This window comes from Aotus nancymaae, unplaced genomic scaffold, assembly GCF_030222135.1.
Source record: "Aotus nancymaae isolate 86718 unplaced genomic scaffold, 86718_ANA_hifiasm-v0.15.2.pri h1tg000015l_0, whole genome shotgun sequence".
Taxonomy (NCBI): domain Eukaryota; kingdom Metazoa; phylum Chordata; class Mammalia; order Primates; family Aotidae; genus Aotus; species Aotus nancymaae.
Genome location: NW_026988426.1, coordinates 9,152,080 through 9,179,032, shown reverse-complemented (window position 1 = coordinate 9,179,032; position 26,953 = coordinate 9,152,080).

The following is a 26,953-nucleotide window of genomic DNA, read 5'->3' as shown; positions in this document are numbered from 1 at the left end:
CAAGTGACAGTGCCATTGAAGGTCAGCATTCCAGAGAGCAAGCTGGACAGAGCATGAATCTGGGGACAGAGGAGGATCACGGACAGGTAGTCAGAAAAAAAAAAAAAAAATTTAAGGACAATAATCTTACAACTGGCCGAGACTTGTATCAAACTAATCTTATAATTCATCAACCAATACAAGTTATTTAAAGAAATGGCCGGGCGTGGTGGCTCACACCTGTAATCCTAGGACTTTGGGAGGTCAAGGTGGGCAGATCACTTAAGGTCAGGAATATGAGACCAGCCTGGCCAACATGGCAAAACCCCATCACTACTAAAAAGAAAAAATTAACCTGGCATTGTGGCACATGCCTGTAATTGCAGCTACTCAGGAGGCTGAGGCAGGAAAATCATTTGAACCTGGGAGGCAGAGGTTGCAGTAAGCTGAGATCACACCACTGTACTCCAGCCTGGGCAACAGAGCAAGACTCCATGTCAAAATAAAAAAAAAAAAAAGAAGAAGAAAAGAGGCTATTATTAATCATTACACCAAGTCTACAGGCAAAGCCAGAACTGCATAGCGACTCAACTTTCATCATCTATTTCAATCTCCCCAGTTTGCAAATGGGGTAACTGAAGAGGCTCACACAGGTCAAAGGCAGAGGTGGAAAAAGTCACAACTGCTGACACCCAGCCTGGGGCTCTCGATTCCTCACCAGTTGGTCACAATGATCAAGCTCAGCAAAACATTGCAATGCGCTCACATGACTCTGGGGAAAGGACAGCTCATCTGCCTGTCCCAAGAAGCATGTGGTTTGAAGCTCCATTTTTTTCTCATTTTTTCTTCCCCCTTTTTGTGGTCAAATACTGGGCTGGCTAGAGGGGAAGCACTCAGGTGTCAGTGGGGTTTCACTGCTATTTCATTACATAAGTGAAAGCCTGCAACCGGGAATGAAATGCAAAACAGGGCCATCTGACAAGCTCCTTGGCTCTTCCCGGAGGGGCTGCAGGGCTGCCTCAGTCACCCCCATGGTGCCTTCCTGCCTCTGGGGACAGGCTGTTGAGACTTCTGGGAAATACCCGTTCAGTGAATTCCTCATCTAACAACTATTACTTGAGCATTTTTTAAGTCCCGGGCACTGTGCTATATAAGGATGATGAGAAAGACGTGGTCACCGCCCTCATTAAGATCCCATTATGGAAGATAATAGGACATTATGGGTGTTGGTTAATATATATATATATATACACACACACACACACACACATATATATATATATATACACAAATAAATTAATTATAGACCACAGTTAGCACTAGAAAGGAACTAGAGTGCTCTGACAAACAGTCATAATGACCAACTATTAATGTCGTCCTTTCTCCACAACTGCTCTGTGAGAAACATACAATTATTACTTCCATCTTACAGAAGTGGGAACTGAGGCAGAGAAGTCACGTGATTGCTTAAGGTCAACTCGCTGGTACGTGTTGGAGCTGAACTTGAACCCGTGAGTGGTGTTTCAGAGCCTGGGTCTTAAGTATATGTTCCCCAACCACTGTCTATGTTGGGGAGCATATACTTAGGCAGGTATGGAAGGCCTTTCCAAGGAGGGGGCAGAAGAATCTTTGAGGCAGAAAAAGGAGGTGGGTCAATGTACAAAGTGGAAAAAGAGCCTGGGGTGCTCGGTAATCTGTCAGAAGGCCTGGGAGATTGGGGCAGGGGTTGGATTTTATGCTAGGTGCACTTTACAAAGTGTCTTTGCAGCCATACATTTTCCTATGTTACCATCAGAGAACCTGGTCATGCCAAGTGGCCATGTATTATCCATGTTTTACAAAACAGCATACATTGTTTTTGGGAACTTAGGACAAAGGTGAGTGAGACTGGCCCCTGTGACTTTGGACTCATGTCCAGTGCTCTCTCTATGTGACCTCTGCTAAGGAACAAGCCGCCTCTATGGCTCTTTAAGTACCACGCACCACGGTAATGCCAGCTCGTCTTGTTCCCTTCTCTGCCTTCTCCTCCCACCCCAGAATTCACCTCTCCAGCTGCCTCAACAACCTCATTTCTAGGGGAATCTGATAAACAAATCTGTGCTCATTTGCTAATAGGTAATAAATCCCTGTTGGAAACCTAGAGAAAACTTGTCTTTAGATTCCTGTGAGAACTCACAACAGCCTTTCCATTTTCCCAGTCATAAGATCAGCCTTAAGCTATTAGACATTTCCTTCTCTGACAAAGAGGAAGTCATTCATAGATTAATGGCCTATTCCCAGAGGAATCTAGCCAGAGTTTGAGCCCAGGGCCTTCTGGTTAACAGGTGGCAGTTTGCAGATGCCAATAAACTAACCATTGTTCAAAGCAGCTAATTCTTTGTCTGTGAGTATAATCTCATCAGCCTTGGAAGCCAGCCCAGGAGATCAGCACAGCAGGCTCCACACCCCTAGGGCTCTCAGCCCCTCAGCATGGCCCCAAACACTGCCTTCCTCTCCACCTCAACTTGTACCATGTCCTACCTTAACCCTGGGGCCTAGATGCCCCAGACCCTTCACAGGTCCCAGAGTACACCATGTGACAGCCTTCCCCACCTCCTTCCCAGGTTGTCTCCTTTGCACCTGTGAAACACAACCCAGAGACACCTCCCCCAAAAGCCTTCCCTGACCATCCTGCCTCTTCTCGGTGCTTCCATAATCATAATTCTCTGAGTGCCCAGGATACACTGCACACTCTGTTATGTACTCCCCAGGGATTATCTCAATCTGATAGCAATTCAGAGACACAGAATCTCTCATCCTACTGTTTTATCATTGAAGAAACCTAATCACAAGGCTATACCATGGCTGGGCAGGGAGTGCTGGAGAGGGAATACAAACCCAGGATCATCACCATCTGCCATGCTTACCATCACGACTCACATTTATTGGGCACTTACAGCATACCTCCCATAGCCCTAAGCCCTTGACATACATTTTCTCATTGAATCTTCACAGTAATCCTACACAGTTTAGTCACTACAAGGTATGTATTATTATTATATCTATTTTGAAGATGAGAGAGGTTTAATTATTTAGCTAAATCACATATTCAGCAGAGAATATGTGATTTATTCTCCACAACACACTGAAATTGCCCAGATTAGCTGACACTGCTAGTAATTTACCCAACATCCCTTCTTCTCCTCTTTCATAATAACGAAGACTATATTGTTAGAGATGACAACGTGCCCAGCTTAAAAAAGAAAAAGTAAAGGCTAACCAAATTATCTGCTATCCGCCTTTGCAGATAGGGTAGGCAATGAAACGTTAAGTCAACATTATGGGATGGGGACCCTAGAAAAGTGATTTAAAGAGGGTGTACCCTGACCAGTACTGTGGCTCAAACCTGTAATCCCAACACTTTGAGAGGCCAAGGCAGGCAGATCACCTGAGGTCAGGGGTTCGAGACCAGCCTGCCCAATATGGAGAAACCCTGTCTCTACTATAAATACAAAAAATTATCTGGGCATGGTGACAGGCGCCTGTAACCCCAGCTACTCGGGAGGCTGAGGCAGGAGAACTGCTTGGACTTGGGAGGTGGAGGCTGCAGTGAGCTGAGACTGTATCACTGCACTCCAGCCTGGGCAAGAGAGTGAGATTCTGTCTCTAAATAAATAAATAAAGAGGGTGTACTCTGCTAACATCATTTTGCATTTACCCCTTTCTCCCTCCTCCTGCTTGAGACATGCAGTGTGGATTTCCAACAAGTGTCTTATGACCATGAAGCAATACTACTAAACACTGCCAAGCAGAAAAATTGAAGGAACTTGGGTTCCTGGTGACATCACAGAGCTCCCAAACCAGCCCTGGGCCACCCCCACTCCAAATTTCAAGAAAGTTGAAAGAAAAAGAGACTCTTGTTTAAATCTCTGTTGTTTTGATTCTCTATTACTTGAAGCCAAATGCAATTCCTCACTCATTTACTTTGCTATGTGTCTGATGACCTGTCCCATCAGCTGTGAGGTCCTCAATACTGAATATGCTGTTTTCTTGGTCTCGGTACCAGTCCCCTAGCACAGCACCTGCTCAAATCAACCCCTTTTTGCCATTCTATTCCCTCTACTCCTGCCTGGACAAAAGAGGTCATGTTAGGAAAACAGACATCTCCCCTTACAGGGGGTGAGAGGTAACAACGCCAAATTAAGGGAAGAATGAAGAAAAGCGTGAAGGGAAAGAAGGTGAATTCCATCTGTGAACCAGGGGACTGGGAAGAACCCATGCTGGTTGAGTGCCAGAGCTCCACTTGGTCTTCTGTCTCAAGTCACAGTGATGTCATTTCCATGCCTAGGAAACCCAGGGTCAGGAGCCAAATCAAATCTGGAGAGTGCAGTCAGCAGAGTACCCGAGCCAGAGCTCACTGTCAGCTTATGCAAAACAGTCAGCATCCCAAGTGTTGCAGCAATTTGAGGCACTCTGGGGATGGCCTGCTGCCCAGTCTCCACCAAACCTGAAGTCCTTCCACAGGCAGCATTTCACAGGTGAAATGCTATGGCACACTGTGGCCCCGGGACGAGTGCACTGGTTACTAGGGAAGTCAGCTTCTCAGAGGCTCAGTTTTCTCATCTGCACAGTGGAAATAATACTTCCTTCCCCTGCTTCTTTTTTATTATTATTTTTATTTATTTACTTTTTTTTTTTTGAGGTGGAGTCTCACTCTGTCACCCAGGCTGGAGTGCAGTGGCATGATCTCGGCTCACTACAACCTCAGTCTCCCGGGTTCAAGTGATTCTCCTGCCTCACCCTCCCGAGTAGCTGGGATTACAGATGCACACCACCATGCCTGGCTATTTTTTTTTTTTTTTTAGTAGAGACGTGGTTTCACCATATTGGGCAGGCTGGTCTCGAACTCCTGACCTCAAGTGATCCACCCGCCACGGCCTCCCAAAGTGCTGGGATTACAGGCGTGAGCCACCACACCTGGCCCTTCCCCTGCTTTCACACAGGAGCTAGGAAGAGGGTCAAGTATAACAATGAACAGGAAAGTCCTTTTATAAACACTGAAACTTTACACAAACCCAAGGTAATGAGTGTATATTTGTTTTTCTGAAGTGGCCTCTGCATCCACAATTATAGAAAGTTCCTTCCAGATCCCAAATACTACATTCATTATAATCTTTTTCTACACTCAAGTGTAAGCTGCTGATAACAGTTTTTTTCTGAAATGGAAAAGGTGGGCATAGGGTAGAATTCCATAGCAGTGAAAAGAAAAAGCCAAGAGAATGGAAGACAGATGCATGAGGAAGCCATGCTGTTCCCATAATGTGTAGCCCTGGGATGGTGGAAAGTGGGAACTGAGATGGATTGATTGGTTTGCTTGTTTCTGGCTCCTCTGGAGATGGAATAATCAAGCTATAGGTGATCTTCCTTAGCTTAGATACTTATAAGACATTAACTTAATTTCTTATTTTTCTCTTTTTTTTTTTTTTTTTTTTGAGACAGAGTCTTGCTCTGTCACCCAGACTGGAGTGCACTGGCATGATCTCGGCTCACTGCAACCTCCGCCTCCCGGGTTCAAGTGATTCTCCTGCCTCAGACTCCTGAGTAGCTGAGATTACAGGCACCCACCACGACACCCAGTTAATTTTTTTTTTTTTTTTGTATTTTTTTTTGTATTTTTAGGCTGGCCTCTAACTCCTGACTTGGTGATCCACCCGCCTCGGCCTCCCAAAGTGTTGGGATTACAGGCTTGAGCCACGGTGCCCCGCCGATATTAACTTAATTTCTTTAGGGGAGTGGGGCTGGGAGTTTGATCAGATGGGAAGGAAAAGGACTTTTATACTTTATAGCTTTCCAAATATTTTTGTTTTTACCACAAATGCATTTTTTAACTTATAAAAAGTATTTATAGGCAGGGTGCAGTGGCTCATGCCTGTAATCCCAGCACTTTGGGAGGCTGAGGTGGTAGGATCTTTTGATCCCAAGAGTTCCAGACCAGCCTAGGTAACATAGCAAAACCCTATCTCTACAAAACATTTTCTTAAAAGCTAGCTGGGCATGCAGTCCTGGGCAGAAGGCTCAGGTGGAAGGATCACTTAAGCCCAGGGACTGAGGATGCAGTGAGCCATGATCACACCACTGCACTACAGCTTGGGGTCCAGAGTAAGACCCCTATTTAAAAAACAAACACACACACACGAAAACAAATGAAAAATAAAATAAAGGTATTTATGTGTTTATTCAGAGTTTAAAATGCAATCAACCAAAATATTCATAAATGACGTTAATATTACCTGAATTTTCACATCCCCAACCCCTTCATGGGGCTGCCACTTGATACAGAAATCCATAGTGTAGCCCAGTAGTTAGGTTCTGCCCATCGTATTGATGCCATTAAGGGGAATTGAGGCTGGTTCACTTGCCATTTCTGTCCAGCCTTGCCCTGGCATTGAGAAGACCAAGAAACTGCCCCTAGTGTGTAGTTGCAGGGACGGTGAATTCCCATCATTTGTCAATCCCGTGGGTCCAAGATCAGAAGGGATATGCTTTAACCCAATGATGGCATTAAGTCATGAGATGAACTGCCCATTAGCTAATTTACCCATTAGCAGAGGTTAGCTTATCTGATTAGCTCATTGCCACCATCGCCCACTCATGCCAATAGAAAGCAGAACCTTAAGAGAATAAGCAAGGGATGCACTCATTTTTATGGATGGCAAAAAAAAATAAATTAAACATTAGAGCTCAAAAAGACCTGAAGGATGATCTAGCTAGGAGGCTGTAAACTGGAAAGCTCTGGCTTTATGTATTATTGTTTATCAATGTAGTGCTGTTTTCTTTGAATCCGAAAGTCTTTATATGCACTTTTCCTTTTATAATCATACTCCTCATCCAGTTATTCTATAGCTGACTACCTCTAATAGTTACGTTTCCTGTTTGGTTTCCAAAATGACCCTGCCAGGCCTTAAGTCCAGCCTTTGGTACCTGTCCTGGTACCCTTTGGCTAGGGCCAAGAATCCAAAAGGATTAACAATAAATGCTCTCAAGAAATGCATGCCACCTAAAGGAGAAGGAAATATAAAAATAAATTAATAAACAAAAATAAAAGTTGGACACACAACATAATGTCTCTGAATCTCAGAAATCTCTGAATGTCTCCTGTAGAATGGGGTTAATACTGCCTAGCCTAGAGTTGGGGAGAATCTGATTAGAGAAAGCATGTGAATTGCCTTCTCTCATCTTTAAAGAATATTCCTGTCCTTTCAAGAGTGGTCTTTACCATCCTGGTCAACATGGTGAAACCCCATCTCTACTAAAAATACAAAAATTAGCTGGGCATGGTGGTGCATGCCTGTAATCCCAGCTACTCAAGAGGCTGAGGCAGGAGAATTGCTTGAACCCAGGAGGCAGAGGTTCCGGTGAGCCGAGATCAGGCCATTGCACTCCAGCCTGGGTAACAAGAGCAAAACTCTGTCTCAAAAAAAAAATTAAAAAAGAGTGGTCTTTAAAGAATGTGTCTGTCCTATCCTTCCCAGAAGACTCAGCATGCTCTCCAACCCTCTTGCCTCATGACTCAACATCCCTTACCTAATAAAAACTAAGTAAGGAGTAAATATGATTGGGGTGTTCCAGAGAGGTGAGCTGAGGCAGAGGATGACAAAGTAACCTGTCCTTCATCACTTGGGCAGGTGCCTCCATCCAGCAGGCACCCACTTAGCCTGTAACAGAAGTTGGAGCTATGTCACCAGTTCCACCCAAAACTTGAGCAGTGGAGGTGCATGGTCTTAACACCACTCTTCTTGATAACTGATCCCACACAAATGGGCTAACCAGTAGCAGAGGCCAGTCATCACATATATACCAACAGCTTGCTTACTGGTTTCTTTTCTCTGCTTTTTTCTTTGGGCAAACGAAACATCCCTCAGCCAGATTCTTGGCTTCTACGTTGCCCCTCGGGTCTGATAACTGTTGGTTCATGGACTCCAACCTGGCCTGTCATTTTAGCAACCTAGCTAAAACTTCAGTCAATGAGGGGGAAATGATCATTTGATGGCATAAAAAGCCACGATCCAGGGGTAGGCCACAGTGTGGCCTTGTGAGCTGGGTGCCCCAAAAGACTGTCCAGTTCCAGTGAGCTGCAGAACTCCTGTGTCCTGACCTCATCTGTTGTTGGTGTACATTAACCTGACTTTAAATGACTAAATAATCACATCAAAATAGAAACCAGGATGGCTGGTCCCTGTTGAAATCTTGGCATTTTGGTCTCTAGTAAGCAGTGACCTTCCATCTGAGCCCACCTCTTTCTTCTCTTCTCTCCTCATGATATTCTCTTTCTTTGGATTTTCCATGGAGTTTCCTTTATTAGCATTTGCTTCCTTGGGTTTTTATCACTTTACACTAATTTCCTCTTTGTCACTAGTTTAAGTCCTACTCTTCCCTCTGCCTCTGCCTCCTCCACATAACTCTTTCTTCCTCCTTTTAATTTTCCCTGTCTCTTTTCTGTAAGTATTCCTTGAAACCCTTCTACTTTTGATAAGAATTGAAGAGCCTGTCAAGGAGAGAAAGTGGAGTTTATTAGTGAAAAGCAAGAACTTTGGTGGCAGCTGAGCGTGTCACCAAGATTTGCCCTTAGCAACTGTGTAGCTTTGGGCACATGATCTAGCCACTCGGCACCTCAGTTTCCTCATCTCAATAACAGGTATAACAACACTCATTTCGTGGGATCAAACATAATGCTGTGTATGTAAATAGCTTTGTTAGCAAACAGCCTTACCATATGATATATTCTAAACAAAAGTTAGCTTAGGGAAAAAAAGGATTTACACAATCTTTGCTCTCTATCATGGTTCAAATCAAGAGGGTCTCAACTATGTTCCTTGAAAAACTAAAGCTCCAAGACTTACCTGAGATGAGTTGGATAACAACAGGATGAGCCCTAATTACCCTTCCACTTTTAAAACAGTTTCTATTTTCTCTCTTTTGCATATTGGATCTCTGAATAATATTCTGAAAAAAGGATTCTATTGCCATGAAATTTTTTTTTCTGAAATTGGTTTAAACTGATTTTTTCACTTGTTCTTTTGCAGAATTCTTTTATCTTTGTTCACTCCAAATGAGTAGGTACCTGACACACAGAACCTATGAAGTCATCGTTCCACTCCTTGTTACTTCTTTGCAATTTGAAGCCCTTCTCTCTATTTTAAAAAGTATGACTGACATTTCTTTTCTGTAAAGAAGTGGTAGAGGAGTTTAGCCCACCCGTCAGACTCTCTTGCAAGATCTTTACCAGCCTCTGACTATCAGACAGTGAAAGATGGTTGTTAGGTACTTGGCTTCATTTGAAGAAAATGGATTGCCCATTTTCTTTACTATTTGAGAAATTTGGTTACACCCAGGATTTCACCCAATAGCCTGTAGTAAGGAATTGAGTCTGACAAAGCATTATTCATACTAAGTAATACTGTTTCACTACCTTAAAAAATTATCTTAAAAAAAGTCTAGGCCAGGCGCAGTGGCTCACGCCTGTAATCCCAGCACTTTGGGAGGCCGAGGTGGGTGGATCACGAGGTCAAGAGATCGAGACCATCCTGGCCAACATGGTGAAACCCCATCTCTACTAAAAATCCAAAAATTAGCTGGGCGTGGTGGTACACGCCTGTAGTCCCAGCTACTCAGGAGGCTGAGGTAGGAGAATTGCTTGAACCCAGGAGGTAGAGGTTTTAGTGAGCAGAGATCGTGCCGCTGCACTCCAGCCTGGCACCTGGCGACGGAGCGAGACTCTGCCTCAAAAAAAATTAAAAAATAAATAAAAAATAAAAGTCTGACCTTATTGAAAACAGATCAGAAATAAAGATTGCCTTTATTCTCTCAAGGGTCACCTAGAGGTATACTCACCCCCAGTCCCCCACACATTCATCCCCTTCCCCATAGTGGATGATCACAAATATGTACACAGACTTCAGTGAGACTGTGTTTTGGCAGAGATGTTCAGGTGCCTCTTTCCTTCTCCGTATCCATTTTGCATTCCCCATTTACATTCCTAGTATTTTACTGAGGGAGGTGGGGAGTTACAGGGAAAGTGTTTAGAGAGAAGAGAGAAAAGAAAAGAGAAAGACAACTAAGATGGAGGCTCCTCAACCCCTCCATCACCCCGGTTGTGAGCCCACATGAAAGTGAGTGTGATTGGGGCAAGCCACTATAGGATTAATGTTCATGAAAGATGATGTACAGACAGCTGCCACAGGACCCAGGAAACCAAGAGGGACGTTTGATTGAAAGCTCGAAGACAGCAGATCTCAGAGACTCATGACAATGTCATGGGTTAATGTATTCCCAGCGCCTAATACATTACTGACACATTGTGAATCTAATCTGACAAAAAATTCTCCATACTAGGCACACACTAAGACACACAACAAAGAACTGTCAGATGAATACATCAATGAATGAAAAAATAATTTGGAGAAGAGCCATTTTCCTTGCCTCCCCAACTGCCTGTTCCATAGTAGTCCATATGGGAGCTGACAGCCTCTCTGCTTGCCCTCCTGTTGGCAAATCCATCCTCCACTGTAGCAAGAGTGACCAATTCAAAATATAAATATAAAATGTAAATCAGGTCTTCTCTTTCCCTTGCTTCAAATCTTCCACTTAGGACTTAAGACATAACCAAAACCTTTGCCTGCGTGATGTGATCCTGGCTGACTCAGGGGCCCCTCCCTGGCCCTCATCCCTTCATTCTCTGTACTGCAGCCACTGTAATATTTTGCTTGTTCCCTAGACAAGCCAAGCTCATTCCTGACTCATGGCCTTGGCACTTGCTGTTCCATTAGTCTGGAAAACTCTTCCCCCAGATCTTTAAATGAAAAGACACTTATTATTCAAACCTCCAGTCAAATGACACCTTTTCATAGAGGCTTTTCTTGAGCACCTAAAGTCACTGTCTATTCATTGGTTATCACACTGCCATTTTCTTTTTCTTCACAGCATTATGCATTTAGGAATTATTTCATTCATTTATGTGGCTTCATTATCATCATCAGTCTTATGCAGTCTAATATCAACTCTTTCTCTATGTTGTTTGCAGCTGATGATTCCCCAATGCCTAGAACAAAACCTGGTATGCAGTGGGCTCTCAATAAATATTTTCTGAATGAATATTATGAAATTATGAATATGTATTATGCAGCCTTGGCATCCTGAGGGCTCTGGGCAACACCAAGTGAATTTTCCCAGGAGCGAATGCATCAGAGGCGGCAGATAGACGCTCCAAATTGATGCATCAGGAAAAAGAAGTGCAAATGATGATAGCTGACATTTATAGAGCATTTATTATATGCAGAGATTTTTTTCAAGTCCTCAATGTTTATTATCTTTTATAATTCTTACAGCCACCCCTGAAGCTAGGTCAAATTATTATTTCTTTTTTATGGATAAATAATTGGAACAGAGAAGGGAAGCAACACCCCCTAAGTCACAAGGGTAGTAAATGGAAGATCAAAGATGTAAATCCAGATTTTTATGCACTACACTACACTGCTTCTCTCAAACTGACTTACTGAGAAGCACACCCTCCCTGGGTGGAGGCTGGTGGAGGCAGGAAGAAATATGAAGCAAGTCAGGTATTGATATCAGTGTGAACACAGAGGTACCTCCAGACTGGTGAAGCTTGAAGCCTGGAGTGTACATAATGAATGGTCTCACATTGAAAGAAAAATGCTCTGGAGTCTGCCACTTAGCCCTCCAGCCAAAAACACACCTGGTTAAATTCCAGGTCCATAGCTGCAGCAGTGCCTCAGGCAGTCCGTCTGCCTCCATTCCCACCCTTGATGCTCAGAGCCTGAGAGCCAGGCCCAACCTACAGACACGTTTTACTTCATGCTCACAATGTGGTCTATATCATATATTTTTTTAATTATAATTGTGGCCAGCCTTTAAAATAGCTACTCCACATTTAAGTTCAGAGTTCCAGCTCTTCTCCAAACATCACAAGAACTGTGATGCCCGTCTTTCTTTCACATCTGGCACAGTCAGCTGGATGTGAGCAGCGAACTCCCTCTGGGAAAGAGCATGCACCATGGGTTCACTGTGGTCCCACCGCTCCCTAGCTTGCCCTCAGTCCTGAGCCTTGCCTTCCTGTCTGTGTATTTGTTAACATGTGCTGTGTCGAGCCTGGAAGTTTGAGTTCATGATGTCTGGTGGGCATTAATTGCCACACCCGGCACCCCGAGACAGCTCTGATGGGCCTCCTACCTCGAGTCTCACACCGCTACAGCACCATCCTTCATAACACCACCAGATTCCGGCAGCCACCTCACCAGAACTCAAACTGGAGCTCATCCCCAGCACTGCCACTTGCTATGTGGCTTGTCCTCTCCTCCTCAGTTTCCTCACCTGTAGAATGGAGAGAATAATAATAATATCCACTGTCTTCATTTGTCCCTGATACTATAACAAATTACTACACACTGGGTGGTTTATAAACAGCAGAAATATATCATTTATAGTTCCGACGCCTGGGAAGTACAAGATCAAGGTTCTGACAGAGTCCATGTCTAATAAGCCTCCATTTCCCCATAGACAGTGGCTTCCTTCTGTGTCCTCACATAGTGGAAGGAATAAGCCAGCTCTCTGGAGTCCATGTTATCAGGGCACTAATACCAACCAGGAGACCAAAAGGCTCTACCTCCCAACACTATTACCTTGGGGGTGAAGAATTCCACATATGAGTTTTGGGGAGACACAAATGTTCAGACCATAGCACCTACTTTGGAGGGCTAATGAAGATTTTAAAGACTTACAAATTCCTTGGAATATGTGTGACAGAAGACCTAAAATTAAAACCCAATATTATATGTTGCCTTGATATCTGGGTGAAACTGGGAAGGCCTCAAATGGCATAACCCTAAGCTCCCCTCCCTACCCTGCAATAGCAGATAAGGACTCCCTGCCAAAGAACCCTTCTTTTCAAAGGGACCAGGAGTAGTGCCTGCTTATCTCTTAGTAGTGGGTTTTCATTCTGTGTCAGTCAGCAAAATTATTCAAACGAGCCAATCACATCCTCCCACAGGCACCAAGGAGCACCACAGCCTCATGATACTACAAAGCCTGCCTTCTACATTGCAATTCCTGCTAGTTTACTCTGTTCCAAAGCATAAAGGCTACCACGTGGTGTCCTCCTTCCCTGGATGTGAGTGCAGTACGTGTGACTGACAAGCTGCTATCCATCTCGTCTGTTCAGTGTCAAGTGTTATATGTTGGCCATCCCTATAATCCTAGGTCAGGAATCCCTGTTTCAATAATCGGGTGAGTATGAGGTAAGTAAAACAGTATAATGAAGTGCTTAATTAATGGTGCTAACAACCCTTGAATAACTACTTTTGTAAGAAGAAAAAAAAACCATTTCATTTTGCATTCTAGAAAGTTTTTCATATACATCATCTCATTTAAATTGCTCAATGGCTCAATGAAATGTGTTGCCATCCCATTTTACACACAAGGAAATTGAGACTCAGAGAGGATGATTTTTACAATTGGAATCATCCCAATGTCAATTATTTATGGAGCTCTAATAATGAATGCCAAGCACTATGATTTTATGCTCTCTCCAGAGTGCTGCAATGTAGGTACAACTATGCCATTTAGCTTATAAGTAAGTTACAGCTCTTAAGGCTTATATAACCCAAAGTCACAAAATCTTTAACGGCAGAACCAAAGATTTATACTCAGTCTTTTCTGGACCTAGAGTTAGGTCTTTTCACCTCATTGTGCTTGATATCAGTAAAATCAGGACTCAAATCCAAGTCACAAGGATTTGAGATCTCAAATGTAGTGTCTTTATATTCTCTGTATCATGTTACTCCCTTATAGGAAATCAATCAATCAGTCAACAATGAGAACCGTTCATGTCCAAACCTCTCAGTTTGGCATTCAGGCCCTTCCACACTTGGTATCCATCTTGTGAATCACTACCACTTTTGCTTTCTCATCATTCTCAGGACATTTAATCAGTTTTGCCACAATACTTGTTGTATTAGTTCATTCTCACATTGCTACAAAGAAATACCCGAGACTGGGTAATTGGCAAGGAAAAGAGATTTAATTGGTTTACAGTTCTGCAGGCTGTACAGGAAGCATGGTGGCATCAGCTTCTGAGGAGGCCTCAGGGAACTTACAATCATGGTGGAAGGCAAAGGGAGAGTTGGCATTTCACATGGCAGGGGCAGAGGAAGAAAGAGAGTGGGGAGGTGCCACACACTTTTAAACAACCCAATTACAAAATGGGCTGAAGCCCTCAATAGACACAAGACATACAGATGGCAAATAAGAAGATATACAGATAGCAAATAAGCATAAGAAAAGATGCTTCACATCATATATAACATCAGGGAAATGCAAACTAAAACAACAATGAGAGTAGTGTGATCAAGACAACTGACTAGACATAGGTCTTTGTCCATAGAGAGGAACCAGAATAGTTAAGTGGATACTTACATTTCAAATATATCATCTAGGATTCACCAGAGAAGTGATGGGAATCACCAGAAGTAAGTGAGGAGAGGGTTCAAGGCAGCTCGCCAGGCAAGGGACTGGCTGAGAGCTGGGCGAGGCTCCTGGATGTGGGGAAACAGTAAGAGAGTAACCTCTAGGGCTTCACACTCCAAAGCAGGCTATTACAATCTTGGCTATGGGAGAAACCTCCAACCTCTCAGGGCCTCAGGCCTGACCCAGAGAGCTGCCTAAAGATTGCATAGAGACATTGCTCCAGGAAGGAAACACACACAGAATTCCACAGGCACCTAAGCCTAGAGCAGCTTCAGCTGGACACCATTTTGAGAAGCTAGATACCACAGATCTACAGACATGGCTGCTGCTTTTGCACTTCTTCAAGGAGGGAGAGGGGAGACCAGGCACTCCCATGCACTCCCTGGGAAAATGCCTACCACTCTGTGCAGCCTGCTGTTGAGATTCAGACATGAGCAGGTTGCACCCCCCACAGCTTCTTGCTCATGCTGCTTGCCAGGGAGGAGCCCGACCCTCTCTAGTCTCAGGGCCAAAGTATCAATTTGATAGTTTAATGCTGGGCTGTGCCTGTCCTCAGGCCAAGTTGAAGGTAACATGGCTGCAGATGCCACCCAGCCAGAGGAGGGACAAGAAGGACCAAGCTCTCCTGTGCACACTTAGGACAATACTTGCTGCCCTGCTACAGGCAGCTGTGCAACTGAGAACTATCCCAACCAATCCATTGCAGCCACCAGCAACACCAACATGGACTAATTGGGTCCAAGTGGGTTGGTTGCTTCACCACTGCTACTGCCGTAATGCACACCACACAAGCTGCTCAGGGGTCTGAGAATTTGCTTATACACCCAGCCCACTGTTCCCATTACTAAATTCTAAACAAGCCACCTGGAGGCCAACGAATCAACTCTCCAGACCCCACTAATGCAAGAGCTAAGGTAAGCTGACCTAGGGTCTAAAAACAAGCACATTCAGGCCACTTCTGCCACCACTGGGGCCCTAAGACTGACTCAGTTGGTGTCCAAGTCCCCAACAAAACATAGCCACAACCTCAACTAATAACTGTACTCTAAGGTACTGAGGAAATCACAGGTACTATTGACCCTTTTTCCTGCCAAGAAGTCAAACAAAGATCAAACCACCACGGTCATCTAAAATCAAAGCCAAAGTATCCTACTCAACCAACAACATATCTGCAGAAAAAAAAATTCTCCATTACTGGGTATATATCTGAAGGATTATAAATTGTTCTACTATAAGGACACATGCACACAAATGTTCACTGCAGCACTGTTTACAACAGCAAAGACTTGGAACCAACCCAAATGCACATCGATGACAGACTGGACAGGGAAAATGTGGCACATATACACCATGGAATACTATGCATCCATAAAAAACGATGAGTTCGTGTCCTTTGTAGGGACATGGATAAACCTGGAAACCATCATTCTCAGCAAACTGACACAAGAACAGAAAATCAAACACCGCATGTTCTCACTCATAGGTGGGTGTTGAACAATGAGAACACATGGACACAGGGAGGGGAGCATCACACACTGGGGTCTGTCAGGGGGGAAACAGGGGCAGGACAGCAGGGGGTGGGGAGTTGCGGAGAGATAGCATGGGAAGAAATGCCAGATATAGGTGATAAGGAGGAAGGCAGCAAATCACACTGCCATGTGTGTACCTATGCAACAATCTTGAATGTTCTTCACATGTACCCCAAAACCTAAAATGCAATAAAAAAAAAAAAAGAACTTAAAGACACGTCTTTTGAAATAATCCAGTCAGGTAAAAGAATAAAAGAACATAAAAGAATGAGCAAACCCTTTGAGAGAGTTGGGGCTATATAAAGTGACCCAAAATTATGAATTATCAGTATTCCAAAGGAAGAATAGATTTTAAAAAGTTTAGAATACCTATTTAAGGAAGTAATTGATGAGAAATTCCCAAGTTGAGCAAGAGAGTGACACATCCAGACACATAAGACTCAGCAATCCCCAGGCAAATCCCCTTTGAAAAAAGGACTTTACCTCAGCATATTGTATTCAGAATATCTAAAGTGAAAGTGAAAGAAAGAATTTTAAAATTAGTGGGAGAAAAGTGGCTGATCACCTATAAAAAGGAATCCCATCAGACTAACAGCAGAGTTTTCAGTAAAATCTTTACAGTCTAGAAGAAAATGAGATGGTATTCTCAAAGTGCTGGGGGAAAAAAAATACCTATTAGTCAAAAATTTTACACCCTGCCAGAATAAGCTTCCCAAATTAAGGAAAAATAGTCTTTCCTAGACAAGCAAATGCTAAGTAAATTTGTCACCATTAGACCAATCGAAAATGTTGAAAGAGGTCTTAAGCACAACAATAAAAGGTCAGTCAATATTCACCATAATGAAAACACATGAAAACATAAAACTCATAGATCTTATAAAACAATCACACAAAGGAGGAAGAGAAAGGAATTAGGCCAGGCACAGTGGTGCACTCATGTAATTGCAGCACTTTGGGAGGCCAAGGTGGGTGAATCACTTGAGCTCAGGAGTTTCAGACCAGCTCAGGCTAAATGACAAAAGCAAAAAAATTAGCCTGGCATAGTGACACACACCTGTATTCCCAGCTACTTGAGAGGTTGAGGTGGGAGGATGGCTTGAGCCTGGGAAGTTGAGGCTACAGTGAATTATGATCATACCATTGCACTTCAGCCTGGGTGACAGCATGAGATTCTATATCAAAAAAAAAAAGGGGGGGGGGCGCGGCCAGCCATGATGGCTCACACCTGTAATCTCAGCACTTTGGAAGGCTGAGGTGGGCAGATCACCTGAGGTCAGGAGTTTGAGACCAGCATGGCCAACATGGCGAAACCCCATCTCTACTAAAAAAAAGAAAAAAATTATCTGGGCATGGTGATGCAAGTCTGTAATCCCAGCTACATGGGAGGCTGAGGCAGGAGAATTGCTTGAACCCAGTAGGCAGAGGTTGCAGTGAACTGAGATCACACCACTGCACTACAGCCTGGGTGACAGAGTGAGATTCCATCTTAAAAAGGAAAAGAAAGAAAAAAGATAGGACTCAAAGGGCAACACAATAGAATTTCATAAATCACAAAGACAAAAACAGAAATAGAAAGAAACAAAGAATTTATAAAACAACTTGAAAACAATTAACACTGTAACAGAAAAAACTTTCCATATCAAGATTAACCTTGAGTGTAAATGGATTAAATAATACTCCATTTAGAAGATACAGATTGGCAGAATCATTTTTTTTGTTGTTGTTTATTTCAATAGTTCTGGGGGTACAGGTTGTTTTTGCTTACATGGATAAGTTCTTTAGTGATGATTTGTGAGATTTTGGTGCAACCATCATTCAAGCAGTGTACACTGTACCCAAATGTAGTCTTTTATCCCACACCCCTCTCCTAACCTTACCCCCTAAATCCCCAAAGTCCATTATATCATTCTTGTACCTTTGCATCCTTATAGCTTAGCTCCCACTTATAAGTGAAGACACACAATTTTTGGTTTTCCATTCCCAAGTTACCTTACTTAGAATAATGGCTTCCAGCTCCATCCATGTTGCTGCAAAAGACACCTCAAGGAACTAGAGGTGTCTTTTATTTCATTCCTTTTTATGACTGAATAGTATTCCATGGTGCATATGTACCACATGTTCTTTATCTACTCGTTGGTTGATAGGCACAAAAGTTGGTTTTATATCCTTGCAATTGCAAATTGTGCTGCTATAAACATGCACATACATGTGTCTTTTTCATATAATGACTTCTTTTCCTTTAGGTAGGTATGCAGTAGTTGGATATCTGAATCAAATAGTAGTTCTACTTTTAGTTTTTTAAGAAATCTCCATATTATTTTCCATAGTGGTTGTACCAGTTTACATTCTTACCAGCAGTGTAAAGGTGTTCCCTTTTCACCACATCCACTCCAACATCTACAATTTTTTTACTTTTTATGACCATTCTTGCAGGAGTAAGGTGGTATCTCGTGGTTTTAATTTGCAGTTCCCTGATAATTAGTGATATTGAGCATTTTTTCATATGTTTGGTGGCTGTTTGTACATCTTATTTTGAGAGTTGTCAATTCATGTCCCTTGCCCATTTATTTGTTTTTTTTTTTTTTTCTTAATAATTTGTTTGAATTCCTTGTAGATTCTGGATATTAGTCCTTTGTCAGATGCAAAGGAAAATTTTGTGAAAATTTTCTCCCATGCTATGGGTTGCCTGTTTACTCTGCTGATTATTTCTTTTGCCATTCAGAAGCTTTTTAGTTTAATTAGGACCCATTTATTTATTTTTGTTTTCGTTGCATTTGCTTTTGGAGTCTTAGTCATGAATTCTTTGTCTAGGCCAATATCTAGAAGAGTTTTTCTGAAGTTATCGTCTAGAATTTTTATGGTTTCAGGTCTTAGATTTAAGTCTTTTTTTTTTAAATGAAGTCTTACTCTGTCTGGCTTGAGTGCAATGGCATGATCTTGGCTCACTGCAACCTCTACCTCCCAGGTTCAAGCAATTCCTTGCCTCAGCCTCCCAAGTAGATGGGACTACAGGCACGCAGCACCATACCTGGCTAATTTTTGTATTTCTAGTGGATACAGGGTTTCACTGTGTTGGACAGGCTGATTGATCCATCTTGAGTTGACTTTTGTATAAGATGAGCAACAAGGTCCTGCTTTTATTCTTCTACATGTGGCTTGCCAGTTTTCCCAGCACCATTTATTGAATAGGGTGTTCTTTCCCCAGTTTGTGTTTTTGTTTCTCATGTGCTTTGTTGAAGATCAGTTGGCTGTAAATATTTGGATTTATTTCTGGATTCTCTATTCTCTTCCATTGATCTACATGCCTATTTTTGTTTGGTTTTGTTGTTGTTGTTGTTGTTGTTGTTGTTTGAGACAGGGTCTCACTCTGTAGCCCATGCTGGAGTGCAATGGTGCAATCTTGGCTCACTGCAACCTCTACCTCCTGGGTTTAAACAATTCTCCTGCCACAACCTCCCTAGTAGCTGGGATTACATGTGCCTGCCACCATGCCAGGCTGATTTTTGTGCTTTTAGTAGAGACGAGGTTTCACCATGTTGGCCAGGCTGGCATCAAACTCCTGACCTCAAGTGATCCACCCACCTCGGCCTCCCAAAGTGCTGGGATTACAGGTGTGAGCCACTGTCTCTAGCCTACCTGCCTATTTTTATACCAGTGTTATGCTGTTTGGGTAACCATAGCCTTGTAGTATAATTTGAAGTCAGGTGATGTAATGCCTCCAGATTTGTTCTTTTTTCTTAGTATTGCTTTGGCTATGCAGGCTTTTTTTTTTTTTTTTGTTCCATATGAATTTTAGAATTTTTTTTCTAGTTCTGTAATGAATGATGATGGCATTTAGATGGGAATTGCATTGAATCTATAGATTTCTTTGGGTAGTATAGTCGTTTTCACAATATTGATTCTACCCATCCATGAGCATAGGATGTTTCCATTTGTTTGCATCATCTATGATTTCTTTCAGTAGTGTTTTGTAGTTTTCCTTGTCGAAATCTTTCACCTTCTTGTTTAAGTATATTCCTAAGGGGTTTTTTGTTTGTTTTGTGGCTGTCATAAAAGGGTTTGAGTTCTTTATTTTATTCTCAGATTAGTCATTGTTGGTGTATAGCAGTGCTACTGATTTGTGTACATTAATTTTGTATCCTGAGACTTTACTGAATTCATTTAACAGATTTAGGAGATTTTTGGATGAATCTTAAGGGTTTTCTAGGTATACAATCATAGCATCAGCAAACAGCAACAGTTTGACTTCCTCTTTTCCCATTTGGATGCCCTTTATTTCTTTCTCTTGTCTGATTGCTCTGGCTAGACCTTCCAGTACTATGTTGAATAAAAGTGCTGAAAGTGGGCATACTTGTCTTGTTCCAGTTCTCAGGGGAAATGCTTTCAGTTTTTCCCCATTAGCATGATGTTGGCTGTGGGTTTATCATATATGGCTTTTATTACTTTGTGGTATGCCCTTTCTATCATAAAGTGTTTTTATAATAAAGGGATGCTGGATTTTATCAAATGTTTTTTTCTGTGTCTATTGAGATGATCATATGATTTTGGTTTTTAATTATGTTTACATAATGTATCACATTTATTGACTGGTGTATGTTAAACTATCCATGCCTTTCTGGTATAAAACCCAGTTGATCATGGTGGATTATCTTTTTGATATGCTGATGGATTTAGTTACCTAGTATTTTGTTGAGGATTTTTGCATCTATGTTTATCAGGAATGTTGTTCTGTAGTTTTGTTTTTCTGTTATATCTCTTCCTGGTTTTGGTATTAGGGTGATACTGGCTTCATAGAATGATTTAGGGAGAATTCTTTCTTTATCTTTTGGAGTAGTTTCAGTAGAATTGGTACCAATGCTTCTTTGAATGTCTAACAGAATTCAGCTGTTAATGCATCTGGTTCTGGATTTTTTTGTTGGAAATTATTTAAATTAATAATTTAATCTCACTGCTTGTTATTGATTGGTCTGTTCAGGGTTTCTATTTTTTCCTGATTTAATCTAGGAGGGTTGTATATTTTCAGGAATTTACCCATTTCCTCTAGATTTTCTAGTTTGAATGTGTACATGTGTTCATAGTAGCCTTGGGTGATCTTTTATATTTCTGTGTTACCAGTTGTAATATCTCTCATTTCATTTCTAATTGAGGTTATTTGGATCTTCTCTCTTCTTTTCTTGGTTAATCTCACTAATAGTCTATCTGTTTTGTTTATTGTTTCAAAGAACCAGCTTTTTGTTTCATTTAATCTCTTGTATTTTGTTTGTTTCAATTTTATTTAGCTATGCTCTGATCTTTGTTATTTCTTTTCTTCTGCTGTGTTTCGGTACAGTTTTCTCTTGTTTCTCTAGTTCCTTGAGGTGTGATTTTAGATTGTCTATTTGTGCCTTTCAGACTTCTTGATGTAGTCATTTAATGCTATGAACCTTCCTCTTAGCACTGCTTCTGCTGTATCCCAGAGGTTCTGATAAGTTGTGTCACTATTATTATTCAAAGAATGTTTTAATTTTCACATTGAATTCATTGCTAACCCAAAAATCACTCAAGAGCAGTTTATTCAATTTCCATATATTTGTATAGTTTTGGGGGCTCCTTTTGCAGTTGATTTCAGTTTTATTCCACTGCAACCTGAGAAGATACTTGATAGGATGTTGATTTTCTTAAATTTATTGAAACTCATTTTGCGGCCTAGCATATGGTCTAACTCGGAGAACGTTCCATGTGCTGATGAGAATGTACATTCTGGAAAGAATTTTTTACAAATATCTGTTAATTCATTTGTTCTAGGCTATAGTTTTAGTGCATTGTTTCTTTGTTGACTTTCTGTTTTGATGACCTGTTTAGTGCTGTCAGTGGAGTACTGAAGTCCCCCACCATTATTGTGTTGTTGCCTATCTCATTTCTTAGGTCTAATAGTAATTGTTTCATAAATTTGGGAGCTCTGGTATTAAATGTATATAAACTTAGGATTGTAATATCTTCCTGTTGGACCAATCCTTTTACTATTGTATAATATCTTTCTTTGTCTTTTTTACTGTTGCTGCTTTAAAGTCTGTTTTGTCGGATATAAAAATAGCTACTCCTGCTTGATTTTCGTTTCCATTTGCGTGAAATATTTTTTTCTACCCCTTTACTTTAAGTTTATGTGAGTCCTTATGTGTTAGGTGAGTCTCTTGAAGACAGTAAATATTTGGTTGGTGGATTTTTATCCATTCTGCCATTCTTTATCTCTCAAGTGGAGCATTTGGGCCATTTACATTCAATGTTAATATGGAGATGTGAGGTGTTGTTCTATTCATCATGTTAGTAGTTGGCTAGATACTTTGTTTTTTTTTTCCAATGTGTTATTGTTTTACAGGGCATGTGAGATTTATGCTTTAAGGAGGTTCTATTTTGGTGTGTATCAAGGTTGTTTCATAATTTAGAACTCCTTAGCATTTCTTGTAGTGCTGGTTTGGTAGTGGCAAATTCAGCATTTGTCTGAAAAAGACTTTGTCTCTCCTTCAATTATGAAGCTTAGTTTTGCTGCAAATAAAATTATTGGCTGACAATTATTCTGTTTAAGGAAGCTAAAGATAGTACCCAATACCTTCTGGCTTATAAGATTTCTGCTGAGAAATCTGCTGTTAGTCTAATAGGTTTTCCTCTGTAGGTTACCTAATACTGTTGTCTCACTGCTCCTAAGATTCTTTCCTTCAACTTGACTTTATACAGCCTGATGACTATGTGCCTTGGTGACAATCTCTTTGTAATGAATTTCCCAGGAGTTATTTGAGTTTCTTGTATTTGGATGTCTAGCTCTCTAGCAAGGCCAGAGAAGTTTTCCTTAATTATTCCCTCAAATAACTTTTCCAAACTTTTAGATTTCTCTTCTCCCTCAGGAACACCAATATTCTTAGGTTTGGCCATTTTACATAATCCCATATTTCTTAGAGACTTTATCCTTTTTTTGTTTTCTTTTTATTTGTCTTTGTCTGATTGGGTTAATTCAAAAGTCTTGTCTTTGAGTTCTGAAATTCTTTCTTCTACCTGTTCTAATCTGTTGTTGAAATTTTCCACTACATTTTGTATTTCCCTAAGTGTATCCTTCATTTCCAGATGTTCTGATTATTTCTTTATGATATCTATTTTTCTGAAAAATTTTCCATTCATATTCTGGATTTTTAAAAATTCTTTAAGTTGGCTTTCACCTTTCTCTGGTATTTCCTTGAGTAGTTTAATAATCAACCTTCTGAATTATTTATCTGGCATTTCAGAAATATCTTCTTGGTTTGAATCCATTTCTGGGGAACTAGAGTGATCTTTTGGGGGTGTTATAGAATGCTGTTTTTTCATATTCAAGTAGTTACTTTTCTGGTTTCTTCTTATTTGGGTAGACCATTTCTTCACATTATTCTTGAATTTATTTTTGTTTTGACTGTGGGATGTTTTTCTATTTCTTTTTCCCCCCGTTTTAAGGTTCAGACTTGAGTGACTTTAATGTTTATGGTTTATTTTAGCATAATTTGATTCTTGGTGCTTTTAGGGGGAAAATACTGTATGAGTTCCTTTATCATAGAGAGTCTTTGTGGTCTGGCTTTCCCAGATGCTGGTTGTAGTAGTTATGTACTTGGAGTGTGGGCCAGTTGACTGTCTCCTATGGGATTGGAGTGATAGGGATCTCTTGAGGCTTATCTCTTTCTCTCATAATATACACTTTACTTATTTGTTTAAATTTTCCCAGTATTTTATTTACTGAGTTGATGATTCAGGCTTCAGGCCAATAAGGGAGGTATCCTTAGGTAGGCACTGGTTGTAGCTAAAGCAGGTTTGTAGATGTAATACCCACTGGAGAGCAGAGGTCCCACCCTTGATGAATGTGGCTGGCGAAGCTCTCAATTAGATGTGCAGAGGTTTTATCAGAATGAAGAGTGGGTGCTACCTCAGTTCCCCTGCCAGGCCAGCAGGTAGGCTATCTACCTCACAGTCTCACTCTTGTCCCAGTGTTCGAGCCATTCAGATCATACAAGCACCTCTTTTCATCATAGAAATGTTACTTTTCCAGTTAGGAAGGAATTCTGACTCTGTCTCTCTTGCAGCCCTGAATCTGGGCAGCGCTCCTCCTGTGGGGCTACAATCACCCTGAATTGTTCCAGGAAAGCTATCTACAGATGCATCCACATTTCATTCCCATGGGAGAAGACACAGCTGTGTCTGCAGTATGTGCCGGGGGAACAAAAACTCCGTCTCCAAGGCCCTTTATGATCATAGAGGCTGCCTGCCTGTTGGTGTAGGCGTACATATTTTTCCTACTGTGCCTAGCACTGCAATTGTATCTCAGCTATAAGAAACTTCACACCAGAAGAAATATCAGGGACTAAAGGCCTGCCATTCAGATTATTTTGTTCCATAAGGTGACTCCTCTATGTGGTGCTCTCCCCCTTCCACCAGGACTGGGCTTCCTGAGAGCTGGACTGCAATGGTTGCTATTGCTCTTCTGGGTCTAGCCCACCAGTGGGACTACCAGGCTTTGGGCTAGGGCTGAGGAATATCTGCAAAGGATCCAGTGATGTGACCTGTCTTCAGGTCTCCCAACAATGGATACCAGCGTCTACTCTGATGGTGATAGCAGGGGTGTGACACAGACTCTATGAGATTCCCTGGTTGTAAATAGGTTTAGTGTGCTGGCTTTCTCAATTGTCAGTTATGCTAGCAGTGAATCTGTGATATGGACAGACTCAGGACCACTGTTTAACCAGCATGTTGCAGGCAGTGATGTTAGCTGGGATCTCATAGTCATTTTCTCTTCCCTAGGTTCAGTGTTATTCTATTGAGAGGTGCTGTAATAGCCTGAGTTAGTTGGCCTCCAGCCGGGAGATGCCACTTGCAAAAGAGCACCAACTGCATTAAGCTTTTCCTAAATTATCCAGGGGAGGTATTCTGGTTTCTCAACCAATGGGCAGGGCTATAAAGCTCCCAAACATTTATATATTTGTGTTAAGTTACCAGGGAAGATAAAGAAATACTATCAGGTGGGGTCAGGATTAGGCAGGCTCAAGCTCAGACTTTCTTTGTGCGGGGCCTGCCTCAGCCAGTCTGGGGAACAGAGGGTGGTTCTCAGGCCACCGGGGTAATGTTCCAGAGGAAAGTATAACTGTCTCTGCTGTGTGGAAGAGTTCACAAAGGGAGTGGAGGTTAGCTGACAGCGGTAGTTCCCAACCAGCTCCCACACAGTTGGTGAGGCTAGTCTCACTCCCACAGTGTCCCACTAACTGCACCAGGTTTAGATCAGGCAGCCTGCACACAGAACTTAGACCTGACCCAGGCCATAAGCTTCTCCACAGAAGCTTAGATCCAGGCAGCCTGCTCACAGAACTCAGACCTGACCCCAGTCATAAGCTTCCCTACAGAAGCTTAGATCCGGGCAGCCTGAGCACAGAACTCAGACCTGACCCAGGCCATAAGCTTCCCCACAGAGACGGCAATAACAGCTTTAAGGCCATTCCCCTCCCCATCTGCCCACAAGGCCAGGCACCCAGCTTCTGTGCTTGTGTCTACAGCACACTTCCTGCTCACCCCTGGATTCTGTTCAAGAGAAATTGTCCCCACTCAAAATTGTATCACAAAATTCAGTTGGGAGCTTCTTTCACCCTAATATCCTGCCCTGAGTTCATTGGATAACTTCCCCAACGGCATCTGTGAGAAATAATCCAGGAATGGTTTCCTTTGGCTCATGCTGCAGACTGTCAATGCCTACAAGGCACTTCCCACTGCTGCTGCTTCTTTAATATTTCACATTTCTGCCTAAATTCATTCCAGCTCTCAGTAGGGTTAAGGCCTTCTCCCATGATCTAGGTTTTCAGATTCCCCAGTAGGGATGTGTGTTTGAACCCAGGTTCTCCCCCTCTCACACTCTGGGTACTTACAATTTTTCACCTGTCTCATGGAGTAGGTTACAGCCTGCTGCTTCTTTCAAAGGCTCTGTGAATTCTTTCAGTTTTCCTGGTAAGTTCCTGTGGTGGTTCATGGAAAAAAAAATTAACAGTGTGAATCTCCACCCACTATTGTATCCTTTCAAGTGGGAGTGGGACACCAACACTACCTCCTATCCACCATCTTGAAAAAAAACACAATGGGTTTTTCTTAAATGATTCAACAGTATGCTGTCTATGAGAAAGTCATCTTATCCCTATACACAGACTGAAAAAAATAAATGTGTGGAAAAAGATATTCCACACAAACAGAAACCAAAAGTGAACAGGAATAACTGTATCAGGTAAAAAAAACTATATCAGGTAAACTATATCAGGTAAAAAAAAAAACTACTTATATCAGGTAAAACAAGCTTTATTACCAAAAATACTAATAAAAGAAAAAGAAAGTAATTATATAAAGATAAAGGATCAAATCAGCAGGAGGATATAGCAAACCTAAATATATAGGCACCCAACATCAGATCACCCAAATTCACAAAACAAATATTACTAGACCTAAAGAAACAGATAGCACTATAATAACAGTGGGAGACTTTAGCACCCCACTCATGGCACTAGACAGGTAATTGAGACATAAAATTAACAAAGAAACATTGAACTTAAATTGAACTTTAGACAAAATGGACTTATCAGTTTTTTATATAACATGCTACCCAACAACTGCAAAATGTTCATTCTTTTCATCAGCATATAGAATATTCTTCAAGATAGACCATGTGTAGGCCACAAAGCAAGTCTTAACAATTTTTTAAAAATAAAAATCATACCAAGTATCTTCTCAGATCATGGTGGAATAAACTTAGAAATCAATACCAAGAGGAACTTTAGAAACTATACAAATACATGAAAATTAAACAGCATGCTCCTGAATGATTACTGAGTCAACAAAGAAATTTAAATGGAACTTTTTTTAAAAAAAATTGAAACTAATGAAAATGAAAAGACAACAAACCAAAA